Genomic DNA, 12,965 nt, shown 5'->3' with positions numbered 1-12,965 from the left:
AAATAAACAAAAGTCTCTATTATCTCATATACCAACAACATTCAAATATCTTCAATTATTTGCCAAATACAAAATTCTACAGCTAAATTTCCTTGAGTTGGGATCCAGTCAAGTTTTATTCATTGCCTTTGTTTGTCCCATCTTCTAATCCAGAACAGTTCCTTCAATTTCCCACAACAGTAACTTTTGGAACATCCTCCCTTCTGAATTTGTCTCATTATTTCCTCTTACTGTTTGGCTTGATCTTCTCTCCTCTGTATTTTCTATAACCTGAAGGTGAGATCTGAAAGCTTGACTAGGTTCAGGTTAAACATTTTTGACAAGAATATTTCATAGATGACTCTGCACATTTCATATTGCATTTACATCAAAGGTTAGATAAAAGAGATTTCATTTTTATTGAAGAATTCATCATGGTGGGAGAGGAAGTCCCAAAGGATCCGGAGAGCTGTGGCAGCAGGAACTCAGTTCACAAATCAAAAAATATTCTTGTCTATGCAGACGGTGGTTAGATACCCCCCATTTCTTTGAAAACTTAATTTTTGTCCCATCTTCTTTATCAAAGACTTTTTCTAAGTTAGCTCTTCTTTTCAATGATGATGATGATAAAGGATGGATGATAATGATGAGTTGGTTTTCATCAAGAAAATGTACTAATCTATCACAATATCAAAAGAATATTGTCATGAATGATATTCATTAAGCCTAAAATCTCAAGAATAAAATTCCTAACTTACAACAAAGCTGTATTTCACTTTTGTGAGCTGTCATTCTTTGCTGTGAGCTATTTTGCTATTATTCAGTGCTTTTCATAGGAAGATCCCTAAATATTAAGTGGGCTCATGGGTTGAACAGTGAAAGTATATAACAAAAATGAATTTATCTAAGCAAACTGCATTATTAATCAGAATCATTTTATTCAGTAAATTTTTAGCCTGTTTCAAAATCCATGTAAAGAGTTCTTTGAGAAAGTAAATCCTTAAGCTTTAGAGTTTTTATTCTAACACCAAGTAATGCAATAGATTTGACTTTTGTCATTTCAAAATACTCTAAACTTACTTATGTTCTAATGTCGCTTATCTTCAATAAATGGAAAGTATGCCACAATTCTCTTTTGACTAAGAATTTGAAATTGGAATAGACCTGTATCTAAGTCCTGGTTCTGCCCCTTATTAGCTCTGTGTCCTTGGACAGAACTTGAACTCTCCCCAAAACAGCCTTCTGGCCACATGTGAAATATATCAGCTAATGGTGACTTCAGAGGTTTGTAACAAGGACATTTAAGATACATTTTGTTAAAAGTGTGGTACAAATTCTGGTAGTTAGGGGTGCCTGGGTGGCTCAGTCCTTTAAGCATCTGCCTCCAGCTCAGGTCATGATCTCTGGGTCCTGGGATGGAGCCCCACATCGGGCTCCTGGCTCAGCTGGGAGCCTGCTTCTCCCTCTCCCTCTCCTGCGATTCCTGCTTGCTCTCTCTCTCTCTCTCTCTCTGTCAAATAAATGCATAAAATCTTAAAAAATAAATTCTGGTAGTTATAAATTGGGTTTCTATCCAAGCATCTGTCTGTGTATATTGACGGTATTTCTGGATTTTCTGCTTTAGATGAAATAAGACTATGTCCGTGTTTATGGGTTTGGATTATTGCATAAAGAGAGTATGTGCACATGCAAATATATGGATTTGAAAACATCTTTCTGAGGGCATCGGCCTCAGATTTGGAATCAAAAGACTATCTTAAAGCTCTTCGTGGTGTGTGACATGGGCTTGACTTGGGGTTGAGAGGAAAACACACCTGAGGTCACTGGATAGAAGTAAGAGATTTATCCAAAACTGATCCTCTGAGAAATGAAATGACATCTCAAAAGGTATTTGTTTCTGGGGTGCCTGAGTGGCTCAGTGGGTTAAAGCCTTTGCCTTCGGTTCAGGTCATGATCTCAAGGTCCTGGGATCGAGCCCCACATTGGGCTCTCTGCTTGGCGGGGAGCCTGCTTCCCTCTCTCTCTCTCTGCCTGCCTCCCTGCCTACTTGTGATCTCTGTCAAATAAATAAACAAAATCTTAAAAAAAAAAAAGGTATTTGTTTCCAATCCTGACTCCAGGTTCCAGCCCATGAAATGCTAAGTGGCCGTCCATGGCTGCTGCTTCAGCCTGTGGGTTTTTTAGCCCTAAAAATTGAAAGCATGTGAAATCAAAAAGCAGCAGCAAGGCTACTCTGTATACAAAGAGATGTGTTCATTTTTCCTTTGACTCCACGAAGCCTGTCTGCACCTCAGCTCCGTTACACAATTCCCACCGGACAGTTCAGGCTTCTGAAACTACAGAGGCTTGAGGGAAGAGCGGAAAAAGCAGGGTAACCCTGCTTCTCCCTGTTGTATAAACGTTCAGGGCTGATGCCTTGGCTGCCAGGGAACTGGTTTAACCAGATTCAGAGATGCTTATGCCTGAATGCCTGTCAGGACAAATAAGACTGCCTTTTATCTCGGTGTGGCTTTGGGACCCAACCAGAAAGCTATTCTATCCTTCAAGTGTTTGTTTTAAATTGCACTACTTAAAGGTAATCAGGAACTGTATTTAAACCAAGGTACTGGTTTAAACCAAGGTCACCACCGCCCTTAGAATAGTTTCTTTCCTTTTCCTTTTTTATTTTTTTTAAAGACTTTATTTATTTGACAGAGAGAGAGAGAGCAGAAGTAGGGGGAGCAGCAGGCAGTGGGAGAGGGAGAAGCAGGCTCCTTGCTGATCAGGGAGCCTGGTGCAGGGCTCTATCCCAGCACCCAGGGATCATGGAGCTGAAGGCGGATGCTTAAAGGACTGAGCCACCCAGGCACCCCACCCCCCAGCATAGTTTCTAAGTGAGTTAACATCTCTGTGTACACTTGTTATCCATGCTGCATGTGAGGAGTTGGAAATGCATAGTTCCTGGAATCTCTAGCTAACAGGATGCTTGTTTTTTTCTGGATAGCAGACCCCTCGATATGTTTCAAGGAAGAATATTATCTTTAAGTTTCAAAAAGTTTCACCGGTGGCTCAGAGAGTGCAAGTTGTCATTGTTGATGCAGAAATTTGGCATAATCTGTAGAAGAATGAAGAAAAAGAAAAAAAAGCCTTTGACTGGGACTTGAAGAGGTTGAAAGGTAGCAGAATAGGCCACTTCCAAATGTGGAGCTTTGGCATAAGGCTGATTTTGAGCTGAAGGCAATGGAAGAATGCAGATTTAAGAAGAGCCCTCTGCATTCCCCCTATATTTGCCTAAAAGCAGGACATAATATGTAAAGATGCTACCCCCTCCCCCAACCCACACCTACAAGGAGGGAAGCTAGTCACTGCAGACAATTCTAGACCCTTCCTTACCATTAGGTTCCCCATATACTTTGTCTTTTCCCAGTTTAGGAAGCTCAAAGTCCTTTTCCTTTGTCTTGTCATGTCCTAAAAATACACCGTTCCTTTGTGAAGGCGCCATCTAAGCCCCAGTTCCAACCAGCCTTTTGAGATACTTATCTCTGAGCTCCCCAGCCTATGCTAAACGCACCTGCTAATGGACTTCTGCTGGTTTTTTCTCTTGCTAGTGCGCTAGTGTCTTTTGTTAGTCTGATATATGGGACCCGAGCGGAAGCATCCGCGATGGGTAGAAGAAAAAGAGTTTTTTCCCTCCCCTCCAAGATCAGGTAGCTTCTAGTGGAGGTTCTATTCATAATTTGGGGAGGTATTTGCGTTTCTCATGCATGTATGTGTGTATGTGTGAATGTCCCTCTAACAGCAAGCACTACCACTTACAAAGTCCTAGTAGTCCACCTACAAAGCTTGCCAGGGGCTGTGTTGAGTGTTTTTCATGCTGGACATCTTCTCATTGCCCATCCAGGTCTGCTTTCCACATTTCCCCTCTGGCGCTATGCTCTGGCAGGCTGACTTCCACGGATGCCGTCAACAGGCACCCCCGTATCTCATCTCCAGTGGTTTTTGCCAGTAGGAGCCACTGACAGATGAAAGCTCTGGGGCCCAAAGAAGGAGGGTGAGGTTGGAGTATTTACCCCCCAGCTTCTTCCCTGCGGGCTAGTCATGGTTGACTGAGGTCCTGCGCTGAAGGTCTTGGCTCTTGTAAAGCTGCCCCTTACAAGTCTCCCCTCTGCCCTGGAGACCCGGGGAGGGAACAGCTCCCTGCTGCTAATAGCTCTAAGAGAATGCACAGTCCCTGGGAAGTGGAAGGGAACTCGGCCCCCAAGCTGGTGAACAGACCCCTTATAAAACTCCCCTCCACCTCCCTCCTGGAGTATGTCCTCTGTTTCCTGCCAGGATCCTGACTGTCCCATGCCTGATCTCATCACATTCTTTCTGCAAGCCAGAAGACTTGTATTATTATCCCCATAGTACACCTGAGAAAGCCTCAGAAATGTTAAACAGCCTGGGGGAGCTTACATAATTCGGTTGTAGATCATCTGGCAGGATTCAAAGGAAGGTCTTTGTGACTCAGCTGGAGTGTCTGCCCTTCACCCTCCTGGACAAAAGATTGTGGTCCCAACCTTTTCCCTTTGTCCTCTCTCTGTAAGGAAGGCTTCATAGATGCCCCTGTTTCTCGTGAAACAAAATTCATACATAATATAATCTACCTAAGGGCCCAATTTTAAATAAAATATAATTTTTTTTCTTTCTTTTCTTATTTTAAGTAGGTTCCACACCCACTGCAGAGCCCAACATGGAACTTGAACTCATGACCTTGAGATCAAGACCTCAGCTGAGATCAAGAGTCAGACATCTGGGATGCCTGGGTGGCTCAGTCAGTTAAGCATCTGCCTTCAGCTTGGTTTGTGATCCCAGGGTCCTGAGATTGAGTCCCAAGTCAAGCTCCTTGCTCAGTGGGGAGCCTGCCTCCCCCCCAGCTTGTGCTCTTTCTCTCTCTGACAAATAAAATGAAATCTTTAAAAGAAAAAAAGAGTCTAACTGAATGAGCCACTGAGGCATCTCTGTAAAATATTTTAAAATAAGAGGAGAGTTACTTACATGTGTTTCCTATGTAAATACTTAGCATGAGTTCCTTGTTATAATATAACAAAGTAGTCAGAGGCACGTGCTCTCTTATAATGAGGACACTTGGATTTAAGAAAAGTAAGGCAAAACTGAATTTTTTACTTATAAGGACATTTTTTTTTTAGACTTTATTTATGTGAGGCCGAGACTGTGAGAGAGAGAGCGTGCACGAGTGGGGGTTGGGAGTAGGGGCAGAAAGAGAGGGAGAAGCAGACTCCTCACTGAGCAGGGAGCCCACTGTGGGACTTGATCCCAGAACCCTGGGATCAGGGCCCAAGCCAAAAGCAGACACCCAACTGACTGAGCCACCCAGGCGACCCTATACAGGACATTTTAAATCAGTGCTAAGTTAGGAGATGAGTGTAGGATCACTCCTCTAAGGTGGATTTGATTTTTTTGCCCCAAAATATTCACTCTATCCCTCCACCTCCGGGGCAGAATACTTTTATTTTTCCAGCCCTTGATTTTTGGGCTTGCCAACGTGGCCTGTTTTGGCATAAAAGCAGACAAGACTGAAATAAGGCTTGAAACATGTCATGCAGTGGGACTTGCCCTCTTGTACCTCTGCCCTGGTCATGAGAAGAGCTCCTCCCAGCTATCTGTTGGCCCTGCAGCCTGGGCCCACCGTGAGGTGCGCAGAGCAGACCTGAGCCCAACCCCAGTGTGGAGCCCAGCCCAGCAGACCAAGTTTGAAGCAGAACCGCCCAGCTGAGCCCAGCCTAGATTGGCCAAACCCCAGCCAACCTGAGATGCATGGGGGAGAATGACTGCTGTTTTCAGCCACTTTGTTTTGGACTGGCTTGTACACTAGAAATTGCTGGCAGATAGAATATGGTGACTGTAACAGCTATAAAGACAGGTAAAGAGGGGTTGTTTGGGGGGGGCACTCAGATAACATGAGTCGTGTTGCTCTCACTCATGCATTTTTTCCACAATGGTGCACGATTCTTTTTTTCTACCCAGACAAAAGCAAAGTATAATTTCTCCTTTATATGCACAGCAGTTGCATTCCTGGTATATACTGGTACATTAAAATTGTACAAAAATATTTTGTGTTTGTGTAAATCAAAGTTAGATTCTAGGTTCAAATAAGTAGAAGCGGGTTATTCACATACATACATGTCTTTCCAGATTCTGAAAAAAAAAAAAAGTTGTGCAAGACTTAGTGGAATTCATTCTTCCTCAAATAGGACTGTCCCAGCTGTTACAGATCATTTGGCACCTAACCCCTACCCCCACATTCTAGTAGGGCACCCCCAAACCCTGTGATAACCAAAACCTCTGCATATTTCCAAAATGCTCCCTGGGAGGTGGCATTGCCCTTGTTGGAGTCACTAGATGAAGTGACTCAATGGTCCCTTCTGTGTCTGATTTTAGTTGTCATTTAATCAGTAAATATGTATTAAATGTCTGTTACGTGTCAGCATCGTGGATAGAAGACTCATATACAACCATTGCTGTCAAAGGGCTTACAGCATGGAGGGAAGCATAAGCCAGCAATTGGGCAATTTTAAATGTGGAGTGATAATTAAAACCACTAAGGTACATTTGGGCTGCTTCAGGAGCACCTAGAAGGAGCAAACAACCTAATCTTGGGGGCTTGGGGCTAAATAAAATCTTAAAAAAAAAACACAAAACTTAAGTGGCTTGAATAGATGAGAGTTTATTCTCACATACAAGAAATGTAGTTAGACCAATTCCTCCTATCTTTTTGCCTTCTGTCTCGAGGTTACCTCAAGGCCCAAAATGGCTGCTGAGCTTCAATCATCACATCTGCATTCCACCAGAAGGAAGGAAAAGGGGTGAAGAATAAGCTGATAAATCTCCCAGTGGAGTCAGTTCCTTTAAGGGTCTTACAGAGGACATCTACTTAGTCTGGGGTTAGAATTGAATGATTGTGAGGTATAGTAGAGCTCCCCTGAAAGGCAACGCTGCAGGGCTGGTCATGCATCAGAGCTGGTCATGCATCATGCATCAGTGCATAAGGCTGAGGATCAACTCAGGCTGCAATGACATCTCTGCCTCGGCTCTACCCCTGCCCTTTCCAGCTCCCCTCACTTCTTTACAGGTTTTTTTCTTCCAAAGACCACTTGCAGAAGAATCTGCAACCCAGGGTCCACATGCAGGAATTCTATGTTCCTTTTTAGCTTAAATCTGCCTTCTTATAATCTCACCTGGGTTCTGCTATGTCCAATGATCTGGAATACATGGAATTCTCTTCTTTACAGAGGCTCCCTCAAACCTTGTGGCACAGCCCTAAAGGAAGAGTGTAATAACTAATGTATACATATCACTGGGCTGTTGACAGAGTCCTATGTGTTCTTTTGTCGTGTCCTCCAACTTGCCTAGTCCTTGATAGCAGTCATGGTTATTTTTACAGGGGAGGGCATGGTTATTTTTCAGGAGGACGTTCAGATAGTGACCTTCCCAAGGTCACTGGGAAGATAAATGGCAGAGCTGGGATTTCTGAGAGGAGGACTTAAAGCACTAGACCAGGTGTGTTAGTTTCCTAGGGCTGCCTTAAAAGAGTGCCTCATACTGGGGGACTTACAACAACATGGAAATGTATTCGCTGCTCTGGAGCCGTGAGCAGCGCTATGCTCCCTCCCAAGGCTCTGGGGTCGATCCTTTCCTGCTTCTTCCTAGAGTCTAGCAAACCCTAGGGTTCACCTGGCTGGTGGCCGCAGGGCTCCCATCTGTGCCTCCCTCCGTCTTCACCTGGCTTTCTCTGCATGTCTCTCTGTGTCCTCTCCACTCCTCAAAAGGACACTCTTGTCAGATTTAGGGCTCCTGGAATCCAGTAGGACCTCACCTCTGTCCTTAACCCATTACATCTGCAAAGACCCTATTTCAAGGTCACATTCCCAGGTTCTGGGTGGGTGCAAATATTTGGGGGAGTCCTACTTAACCCACTACCCATGGAAATTTGCTTTTCATAGATTTATTTATTTTTAAGTTTCATTTCTTTCTTTCTTTTTTAAGGGTTTTATGTATTTAAGAGAGAGAGAGGGTGAGCAAAAGAGCACAAGCAGGGGGAGCAGCAGAGGGAAGAGAGACGCAGACTTCCAGCTGACCAAGGAGCTGCACATAAGGCTCCATCCCAGGCAGGACCCTGAGATCATGACCTGAGCTTAAGACAGATGCTTAACCAACTGAGCCACCCAGGCACCCCTTAAGTTTCATTTCTCTGTGTTCCCAGCAACAGTCCCTGTCATGCATATAAACACATATTCTCTTGTGTCCCTTGTTCTCAGCTCTCATGCTAGAGGGGCAAGCAGAGGCAGGAAGAGATGAGTTGGCAAAGCCCCTTCAGAGCCCCTGGAGTGCTTCCCAGGGGCTCCTTGTCTCTGTTGTTCTCTGAGGTCCCTTCCCCCGGGGGGCTCCTCTCTGTCTGGCCCCAGGATGCTGCCAAGTCAGGCACCTTGGAAATGACCAGCAAGTCTCAGTAGCTTACCCAAATGTCCTTACTTTCAGCATGTTCGGTTCAGAGTGTTGCTGTTTTTCAAAGATCCGAGGAAAACCGCACCAAGTACCTTCGGATCCAAGTCCTTCCCCAGCCAGGTTGTCAGAATTCAGGCTTCTCAGGGGTGGGGAGAGGGTTGGTGAGCTTTCCCTTCAGAAATCAAAGCAGAGAGGGAAAGTCAAGGGTATGCATGACTGTCTTGGTCAAGGGCGGCCACAGCAATACCCCAGCTCTGTGGCATAAGCAGCAGAAAGTTATTTCTCACAGTTCTAGAGGCTGAGAAGCCCAAGACAAGGTGCCAACAGATTCAGTCCCTGGTGAGAGCCTGCTTCCTGGCCAGTGGGTGGTCTGTTCCTTGCTGTGTTCTCACAGGGCAGAGAAAGAAAGAGAGAGAAGGAGAGGGAGAGGGAGAGAGTAGGAGGGAGGGAGAGAGGTAAAGATAGAGAGGGCGAGGAAATTCTGATGTCTCATCCTTTTCTTATAAGGGGACCAGTCCTATCTGCGGGCTCACTCTCATGACTTCTTCTAAAACCTAATTATATTCCAAAGGTCCTATATGATAACATTGGTGGTTTAAAGTTCCAACATATCAGTTTGGTGGGGTTTGGCGGTGGGGGGAGAGGGACACAATTCAATCCATAGCACTGACCCTGTGAGCAGGGAAGTTAGGATCCATAACCAGAGAGCAGAGACAGCCAAGGTGAAGTCTGTAGATTTCCTTCATTTTTGGTGGTCTCCCTGGGAGCTTTCCCTTTAAAAAGAAGTAGGTCCATGGGGTGCCTGGCTGGCTCTGTCAGTGGAGCATGAGACTCTTGATATCAGGTTCGTGAACTGGTGTAGAGCTCACTTAATAATAATAATAATGATAATAATAATAATAATAAAGTAGGCGTATGTTCTTGCTTTGGGGCAGCAAGAAGAAGAGCAGGTTGGGGGACAGGATTCCATGACAAAGGCCAGAAGAGAGAGATAGGGAGGAGGGCAGGCAGACTGACAGGGGGAGTGGCAGGGAGAAAGGAGAGAAGGGTTCGTTGGTCTTGACTGGTAAAGGGTTTCAAGGTGTATTAATACACAGATACATCCATCCCATGTTATGGCCACAGCCATAGACCCATGGAGTTGGCATTCTTGGGTGTGGTTGATGGAACCAACCGCATCTCAAACTGGCTTAAGGAGACAAAGGAACTTAAGACCCTTATAACTGAAAACTTCAGGCATGGCTGGATCTAGGTGCACATATGGTATCCTCACACATTCCCATTTCCTAGTTCTGCTCTGGCTTTTCTGCCAAGGCAGGGGCTCCTTGAGTGGTGGGAAACAGCAGCAACCATAACTACCGCAAATACAACAGGCCCGTGGTTGCTGCTGTGAAAGTGCTTCAGGGACGGATTGTGCTGCCCGCTCCACTTCATCACCCCCTTCTGACCCATGCCCTTTGCAAGGTTCACCAGGCTTGGGCACATGACTCGCCTGACCCAAAAGCATATGGCGGAAGTGACAGGGGCAGCTCCAAGCCTAGGTCTCCAGATGCTTGTCCCTTTCTCTTAACTCTAGTGCTCTGGCCACTCCCATAAGAAAACATGTCCAGGCTGGCCCTCTGGTTCCAGGAGGGGGATGAGAGACACATGGGGCCGAGATGAATTACCTCCGCCAAGGCAACCCTAGACAAGCCAGTCGCCTGTCCCAGGCAAGGTGGGAAGGCTGAACGTGTGTGACACATGAACAGTCAACATGACAGATGCCACTAAGATGACAAATGTAACCCTTGTAGTTTCTTTCCCAACCTTTCCAGCAGCGGCCCCCAGTCATCTGCCCAAATCCAAGCCAGCCCCTCTGGTCCTTTGCATTTCTCCCCCTACATGGGCTAAAATTGGGAAGAGTTGGATTTTCAAAGGGAAACTGAGGGGTTGATTACAGAGAACACAGAGAAGGCACTCAGGCATTACTTAGAAAATGTTCCTCATGCATGAACCATTTTCTCTGTAGTAGATTTGAGGGTGGAAGTCCTTCTGCCCCACTAACAAAGTAAGGAGCGTGCCTTCCTGATCCCTGTGGGGGACCTCATCCTCATCCTCTGGTGGGGGAATTGTTGAGTCTGAGCCCATCTTAGTGATGTGGGAGAGTCGGCTCTGTATGAAGGCGTGCACCCAAGTCTGTCTCCATGCTCTGGCCTCAGAGGACCCGTTTCCAGCTCTGCCCCTCGTTTCCTCTGAGCATCCTGCTGACATCCCTCAGCTTCCTTCTGCTCAAGGATTTTCCTGAACACATAGACAATAAAAAGAAACATTCCCAACTTACTGTTGTGAGCCCCTATCTATGCCCCTCTCAGCAAATATTCAGAGAACATGAATTTTACCATAAATGTCTGAATCTAAGGTGAGGTTTTTTCTTTTTTCCTTCCCAAAATTGTGCCCCAGAAAAGAGGGAACTGCCTTATTTTTGAACCTGTCAAATTCTCTTTCACTAAGGGGTACTCTCTCATTTTCCTTCTTTGGGTCAACACTTGCTATGCTTTTACTGTTTGGGGAAGGTTACCTGTCAAGGCTGCAAATCCATGCTGGTTTGGTCTGCCTCTATAGGTCACCCCACAGCATCAGAGTTGTTTAAGACAGAATCAGAAAATATAGATGCAGTGACAATTTTTGGTGGTATAATCTCATGAACTCAACTGCAAATTTTGTAAAGAACTCTTTTAATGATCACAAATCTGTACCTATAAGAAAATTTTTTAAAGATTTTATTTATTTATTTGAGAGAGAGCAAGAGTGAGAAAGATCACAGAGGCAGAGAGAGAAGCGGACTCCCCACTGAGCAGGGAGCCCTATGCAGAGCATGATCTGAACTGAAGGCAGATGCTTAAGACTGAGCCACCCAAGTGCCCCAAGAAATTTTTTTAAATAGAAGTGTTAATGTTAATGAGAATGTGTAGTTAAGCCTTGAGATAAAATTTCCCAAAGTATCAACATAGCTAGATCTAGAGTTTTCTATCCAGATGACGAGCTCGTGCACATAAGGTGCTCCGGCAACTTGTGCTGGGCAGTTTGAATAGGGACCTTATTACGTCAAAGACTAGATACTACAGGTGAAGGTGAAGGATTTAAGTGAAACTACTGGATGAAATGTGCATGGAAAAATGCAGTGTTTCTACATTAAGACACCACAGAGCGTAAGTGTGTGATGTTACCATGGGTGTGTAAATCAATTCTTCAGTACTGTAAGAGACATTTGACTAGTCCATCTACAACTCTGTGCGTGTAGGTGTGTGTATACTATCATGTCTTGAAGTTGGTTAGACTGATTCCTCCTACTTTAATATTTTTCAAAGTTCCTGTAGCTATTCTAGTTCCCTTGCTTTTCCTATGAATTTCAGAATATCATTTTTATCTACAAAAATCTGGCTGGGATTCTGATAGAAATTGTGTTAAACTTTTTGTTTCTGAAGATTTTACTTAATCACTTGAGAGAGAGAGAGAGAGAGAGAAAGAGAGAATTAGCTGGATGGTGGGGAGGGGCAGAGGGAGAGGAAGAAGTAGGCTCTCTGCAGAGCAGGGAGACCAATGCAGGGATGGAGCCCAGGACCCTAGAATCAGGATCTGAGCCAAAGGCAGACGCTTAACCAACTAAGCCACCCAGGCACCCCTGAAATTGTATTAAACTTGTATATGCACTAAACCTGGGGAGAACTGATATCTTCACTATGTTGAGTGGTAGTAACAGTCTCTGTGTTTATTCAGAGCATTGATTTTTTCATTAGCATTTTGTTGTGTTCTGCATACAAGTCCTGTACATATTTTGTTAGATTTACACCTAAGCATTTCATTTATCTGAGCAGTTGTGTTTTATTTCTAGTTTGGGTGTTCATGGGATCATTCTTAGTACACAGAGGTATGATTGGTTTTTGTGTGTTTGTTTATCTGGTATCTTGCAACCTTGCTGAACTCAATTTCAGCTGGAATTATTTTTGCAGACTCCTTGGCATTTTCTATGTAGACCATCGCGTCATATGCAAAGAGGGACAGTCTTGTTTCTTTCTTTCTGATGTATAAATGTCGATGGATACGCAACTACAACGTGCAATGGGAAGCGTTGCCCAAGAGGTAGAAGAGGACAGTGTGACTCTGACTTTGGGGGAAAAAAAAGAAGAGGATTTTTTCCTCAAACGGGGTTGTTGCAGTCATTTCTGTTGTCAGGTGCTGGTGGTGGTGATGCTGCCTTTCGGTCTGAAAACCCCACCAAATCTTTGCTCCAGTAATCTCATCTTCAGGCTGTATTCTTATGGGAGGAGGGTACTAGAGGTGCTGAGGGTAAAGCAGAAGATAGGTGAACTTATTGCACAGGTCCAGTAAATTGCCGGCAACTCCCCAACCCCCGCCCCCTACTCCCCAAACCCCTACCCCTGCCGGTCCACCAGGGAGGGATCCCTTAGGGGAAGCCTGGGCAGAAGGGACTGCTTTTTCGGGGCTCAGTTCCTCCAAGGAGC

The sequence above is a fragment of the Enhydra lutris genome, unplaced genomic scaffold (assembly GCF_002288905.1).
Source record: "Enhydra lutris kenyoni isolate GAN:26980312 unplaced genomic scaffold, ASM228890v2 scaffoldscaffold21, whole genome shotgun sequence".
Taxonomy (NCBI): domain Eukaryota; kingdom Metazoa; phylum Chordata; class Mammalia; order Carnivora; family Mustelidae; genus Enhydra; species Enhydra lutris.
The sequence above is the reverse complement of the archived record's forward strand: the minus strand, read 5'-3'. Positions refer to the sequence as shown.